Raw genomic sequence first — 6,189 nt, 5'->3', positions numbered from 1 at the left:
TTAAGAAAGCACACCGCGAATATATATAGTGATAGAGTAAGTATTTACTCTAAAAAGGCGTGACCTCACTCATGCCCACCTCATGTTCCACGATCCCAAATATTTGTCCATAAGTAAACATTGAGAAGGTTATTGTGTATACATATTTGAACTTTCTCACTATCAAGGAGGTAATTTCAGCGTCACTACAAAATCTGCCCTAAATGGTGGCTCTGCGCTGTACAGCACACGCGTGTGCGCTGTACTGCGCAGAGCCACCATTTAGGGCAGATTTAGGGCCTAATCTAAGAAAAAAAAATAACATGTTATCAGATTGACAGGAATTCAATTCTTTGAGCTATTTCCACTCAGACAAAGCTGAGAGGGAATACCATGTCTAGAGGGTGTTTTCTAAAACGCGTGCATCTATGATAGCACTGTGCTATTGATGCGCATTAACCAGACTTCACACCTGTGTGCAGATATCCCTATTATTGCAGATATCCCTATTATTAAAGTCGATGCTACATGCCAGTTATCGTGTCTTCTGAAATATTATTAATTTTTCTTAGTCGCTTTCGCGCGTATTTCTATTGCAACTTTTATGTTGCAGTAAAATTTAATAGTGAAGTATATATTTCTTACTATCTATTTTACTATGATTTCCGTATCTACAATAGAGACAAAACTACCCGATACAGTGGAAGGGAATTTCAAGGTGGGTCTACACGTTCAAGCCAAAAAAGAATCCCAACCAGGAATGTCTCCGCAGCTTTGACATTCCTATCAAGCCAGAATATTCCAGGATTCAATACGCGGCTGATATTTTGCATCATGAAGTACAAAAAAAAAAGCTCCGGTTTTGAAGACCCTCGAGCGGAGCTGTAATCATTCTATTCTACATGGGTCATTTTCCGTTGGGCTTTCAGAGGAAGAATACTACTGCTTGAAAATCAGTAGATATTAAGGGAAAAAGCAGATTTCTCTAGGCTTTATCTGGCTGAAGACTGGTATTTTTCGGTCATTGCTACGAGCGAACAACTGCTAATCAAAATTCATGTGTGCATAAACACCATTGTTCTCTTAACGGAGCCTCCTGGAAAGAAAGGCTTAAGATTTCCTTTGGAACGCCTGCATATCTTCGTGGCAACAGAAGGAGCTCCACTCACAACCATAGGTCGGCAAACTCACTCATGTGTCGACTCACTCAGACTCACTCAGACTCAGATCGAGCCGTGAGTCTGAGTCTGAGTGAGTTCGAGTGAGTAATATTTTGGTGAGTTTGAGTCCGAGTGAGTCCGGCTGAGAAAAATTTCAGTGAGTCTGAGTCCGAGTGAGTCCAGTGGAGAAAAAATTTGGTGAGTCTGAGTCCGAGTGAGCTCTCAGGGCAAAATATATTTCATGAGTGAGTCTGAGTGAGCACCACACTTTTTTGCCGACCTATCGTTATTTCTACACAACTTCACCATTACTATCAGCCCTATGTCGGCTCACGTTTATACTCCCGCCGACTCACACATACTTCAAAGCACTAGCGTTGATACACCAGCTCTATATTTATCAATCAAAGGCGTGAGTTACGTATTGGGGGGGGGGCAGGTTCACCTCCCCCCGCAATCTCTTTCACAGAAAATTCTTGATAAAAATATATCTGGAAGTTACCTCTTTCAAAAAAATGTCCTTACTGGATTGCAACCACTGATAACTTATATTTGAAGGTACGAGGTCAAAAGGTGGTGCCAAGTAGAGCATCAATTACGCCAGATATTGGTGTTAAAGAGCATTGACACCATGGTCAAGAAAGCCAATTATACGCTAACCGACTCATGAGTCGACTCACTCAGACTCACTCAGACTCAGAGCCGTGAGTCTGAGTCTGAGTGAGTTCGAGTGAGTAATATTTTGGTGAGTTTGAGTCCGAGTGAGTCCGGCTGAGAAATATTTCAGTGAGTCTGAGTCCGAGTGAGTCCGGTGGAGAAAAAATTTGGTGAGTCTGAGTCCGAGTGAGCTCTCAGGGCAAAATATATTTCATGAGTGAGTCTGAGTGAGCTCCACACTTTTTGCCGACCTATGCTCACAACTGAAGAAATTTTCATATGCTGAGTGAACGAAGCAAGGGGGAATTAAAGGGTTTGCTTTTCTCTGATGTGTCTTGTGACCCGTTGTTGAGCAAGTCAAAGGCATTTTGCATTCTACATCAGGAGTGATACGGAATAAAGAAGTGGTTTTGAGAGATTGTAGGAATAGTTACTATATTATGTTGCATTAACAATCGTTGTTGTCAGCGCAGAAATGCCAGAATTCGCTCTTCTGAATTTCTTTGTGCTGATCAAAGTGGACGATTGGGCCAATAGGTGATTAATGATCGACTTTGTGCTTGCTGTAGTGCAAAGTTGAAAAAGACTGCGCCTACAGAACATGAAAGGACAGCTTCAGGAGAACTTCCAGGCCATTAGAGTAACCTATTGGTGTATCTGCGCCAACAGGATTCAAGACAATCACCTCGAGCATATGAGTCATTCGACCGTGAGAAAAAAGGGGAAAAAAAAGAAAGAGAAAGAAGAAATGCAATTAGGATAGATAAGTGCCTTTTTTAGCAGGATAGACGGCAGACCTAGAGATTATTACACAACACGTCAGTCGTATATGTTCTACTATACGTTCATTTCTAACAAAAAAACTAACCAAGTTCACATTTTCCGGTGTAAAAGATCATCTTTCAACAACTGTATCATTTTCGCACACCCGCTTAGACGGCGCCAAGCTTGCGGTGGCAGCCACATTTCAATAAGGACTAAATGAAAACAAATAAAAACTATCTTGAACTTCCCTTTTTTTACTCTCATTCCTAGCGTTCTCAAACTTATCCAGTTCTAATTTGAGGTAACGCAAGGAGCAAACAAGCATCACCCAAGTGGTACACCAGAGGAAATTCGGTTTATTATGCAACCACAATATCCTGTTCGTACCCAAACATAATGGTTCCCGCTAGCTGAAAAAAGAAACTCGGAAAGCAGCATGCTGCTCCAATATCCCACCGGTACGGCAGCGCAAGAAACTAAACAAACAAACAAACAAACAAATAAAAACACGATTCTCTTCATGCATCGTGGGCGCGTCTATAACGGCTAGACATTTGGCATGGCACGTCTAGAAAAACTGCCAATTCATTGCCGGTCGTCGCCGTCGAGATAACGCCGACAAACAGCGCTCTTTTTTCTGCGCACCGAGGTGAAGCGACAGTCTCGGGGCGTGTGTACTGTTTCTTTTGATTCTCTTTTATTTAGGGCCGCGTCACTGCATACGTCATGGCGGGACTTTTGAATTCTTTAAGGTCGATACGCCACGTGGTGTCGTTCACGCGAACTAGGCCGCTGGTGTCCAGAAAAGCTGCATATGAACGGTTTCCCGGTAACGTGTAAATGTAAGGACTAAGTCTTAGTCCATTGAGGCGATCTGTGGGGGCTAACAGTAGCCTGGTAACGTGGAAATGTGAGGACTAACTGCTAGTCCATTCATGTGATCTGTGGGGACTGACAGTTAGCTGCTTGGAACCTAACGGTTAGACCCGGTGCCGTTAGGTCTTAAAGAGATTAGTAGTTGTGGGAGCCCCGTTAGTGCTCAAAGGGACGAACCGCACACCCTTTAACACTCTTTTGCTTTAGAGTGTAGAATATGAATGCAAGGACGGAAGGTATGTCGCAGTAATTATAGCTCTTCTCACTATTATCTCGACCTGCGGCTATGCACGCAGGTAGTTAACTAGTTAACTAGTTAACTCATACTACACTCCATAATATAACCAAGCCGGTAAGCCGGTCAAATCTCATTTTCTTAACAAAATATTACAGATGTCGGGTAACGGCTAAGAGAAAAGAGAGATGGCGGCGGGTAACTCCGCTGGTGATAAGAAGAGTCACTACCAGTGTTTACCAGTAAGCAGGGACGAAAACCATCACGTGCTTAGCAGAAAAGTATTCAGCGGGAGCGCGCGTTCTCAGCATTAGGTATACGGTGCGGGCACCGAGAAAAGGCCACGTGACGAAATCTACACGCCTCATTTGCACGCGTATGCTTCTCAACGCACTACACTAACCCCTGCACCGGCTGTCTCGTGGGCTAAGTAGTAGGCATTATTAAGGTGCTTCAAAAAGATGCCCCGTGGTTCGGAAAACAACGCTACAATTCGAGGCTGGCTGCGATTTCAGGCACAAAGTTGGTTGCCGAACGACTCCGAGGTCAGCTTTGTTGCATAATGAGGCTTCTCGAGGAGAAGCGTCCGAGCGCGCGTACGAGACCGGCCTGCTTTCCTGAGCAGGCGTACTTACTTGTTCGTTTGTTTTCACGCTACTCCGCGGAAAATTTAATGTCGTGCGAGTCACGCTTAAGGAGGATGCAAAGTGGACATGAAACTAAAATTTACTGACCAAGCGTTTAAGCGGCCCTTCACACAAAAGTGGGAGCCTGGTTGTCAGATTCCCGGCTTATTAAAACGGTGAGCTCGTCCAATGGCGTGTTTCTTGATGCCTCTGACCACTGAAAGCACTTCCGTTTGCGTATTCCAAATAGGAAAGGTCGCAAGTGCAACGATAACGAAAAACGTGCTTTCCAAGGTATACTTTTACGTGAACTGAGTACCTCGAATGAAATATACCTCTCGTCCGGCTTTACCATATCGAAAAAAAAGAAGAGCAAGAAATAACGACGTCGCACTGGTATTTCGAAGTGTCAAAGCGGTGTATAGCACGACATTTCTTAGCAATGATAGAGGATCAATAAAGCGATAGTTTTTACGGAGAAAGCCTTGATGCCTCATCAAACACGAAAATTGACAGTCGGCGTCGTTGGCGTCAACACGAGTGATGCAAAACATTTAAGGAGAGAGAAGAAAGGTAGAAAAAATAAAGATAAACACGGAAGGCCAACTAGCGGCGCCAATAGTGCTTGGCACCAATAGTGCGAAGCAGCCGCAAATTTTATTGTTAGTTACTTCTTCAGTACGTTGCTCTCAAAGTTTTCAACTTGTTTTATGAAAGTTCGCTGTAGCTGCCGCCGTTCAGTTGTCGAGGTTTCAGCGGCCCAATTTTCAGCTCCTTCTATTTCAGCGCCAGCGTGGTGTGATATTTAAGAAACGCAGATGTTCTTCACTTGCGTAAATTGAAGTCCACGTGCGCTAAGCAATTTAAAACGGCCCTCTTTCGCGTTAATGGAACTTGCCGTCATTAAACCTAGAGCGTTCAAAAGCACGCGGGATACCGTAGGAGGGGGGGAGACAAGAAATAATTTCAAAATTAAGGTTTCTCTGCAGAAACGTTTCGTATGCCATTTCAATAATTCCAGTAGAATGGAAAGTTGGGCTAGCTGGAATGCTTGCGTCATTGAAGCAGCGTTAAAGACGAAGACGACAGGAACGCAGAGTGAACAGGACGAGCGCTAATAATTCCACATGTTTCTTTACGGAGTCAATAGTTCTTCAATGTATTTGCCATATGCCGTATTTTGTATGGCTTTTACGGGAACATATGAAATTATTGGAATGGCACACCGAATGTTTCAGTAGGGTTTAGCACGAAAAAAGAAGGTATGATATTTATTACTATTTCTTGTGATTTACGTTTCTGTGCCAGCTTTTTTGTTGTTACAGAAATAGCTGTGTAATTTAGCGGATGTATGACCACCTGCACGCCCAATGTTTTTCCAAACGAGATCACATGGCTTGCACCCAATGGGTACCAGACAATTCCGACAAGCTTGCCTCTGATATCACGAGCAATTACTTTTTGCATTTCGTCTTAGAGTAAGGTCATACGTATAGAATACATCATAGTAAACATTCGCTTGCTAACTTAACACGCGTAGTGCCACATGTCCAAAGGCACGTGTTAACGGAGTTCAGTTGACCGAAAGAAAGTGCCATCTCTATTGAACCATGCTGCAGCATAGCAGATAGGGGGGATCTATAGCGAGTCGTGTATTTTACAGAGTGGACAGTTCCCAGGGCACTACTTAATCATAGCACATGCTTCAATAGGGATGATACTACATTCGGTTACAACCGAAGAATAATACGAGCTTCATTCCTATGACTAACTAGAGGTACCATAAGTGGCGCGGAGCCGAAATGCACTTGTGGCGAGTAGGTGAGGGGTAGCGGAATTTGTTGTTCTACGCTTCGTTTTGTTCGCGGACGCGATCCGCAGAGCGTAGCCG

The sequence above is a fragment of the Rhipicephalus sanguineus genome, chromosome 2 (assembly GCF_013339695.2).
Source record: "Rhipicephalus sanguineus isolate Rsan-2018 chromosome 2, BIME_Rsan_1.4, whole genome shotgun sequence".
NCBI classification, from domain to species: domain Eukaryota; kingdom Metazoa; phylum Arthropoda; class Arachnida; order Ixodida; family Ixodidae; genus Rhipicephalus; species Rhipicephalus sanguineus.
The sequence above is the reverse complement of the archived record's forward strand: the minus strand, read 5'-3'. Positions refer to the sequence as shown.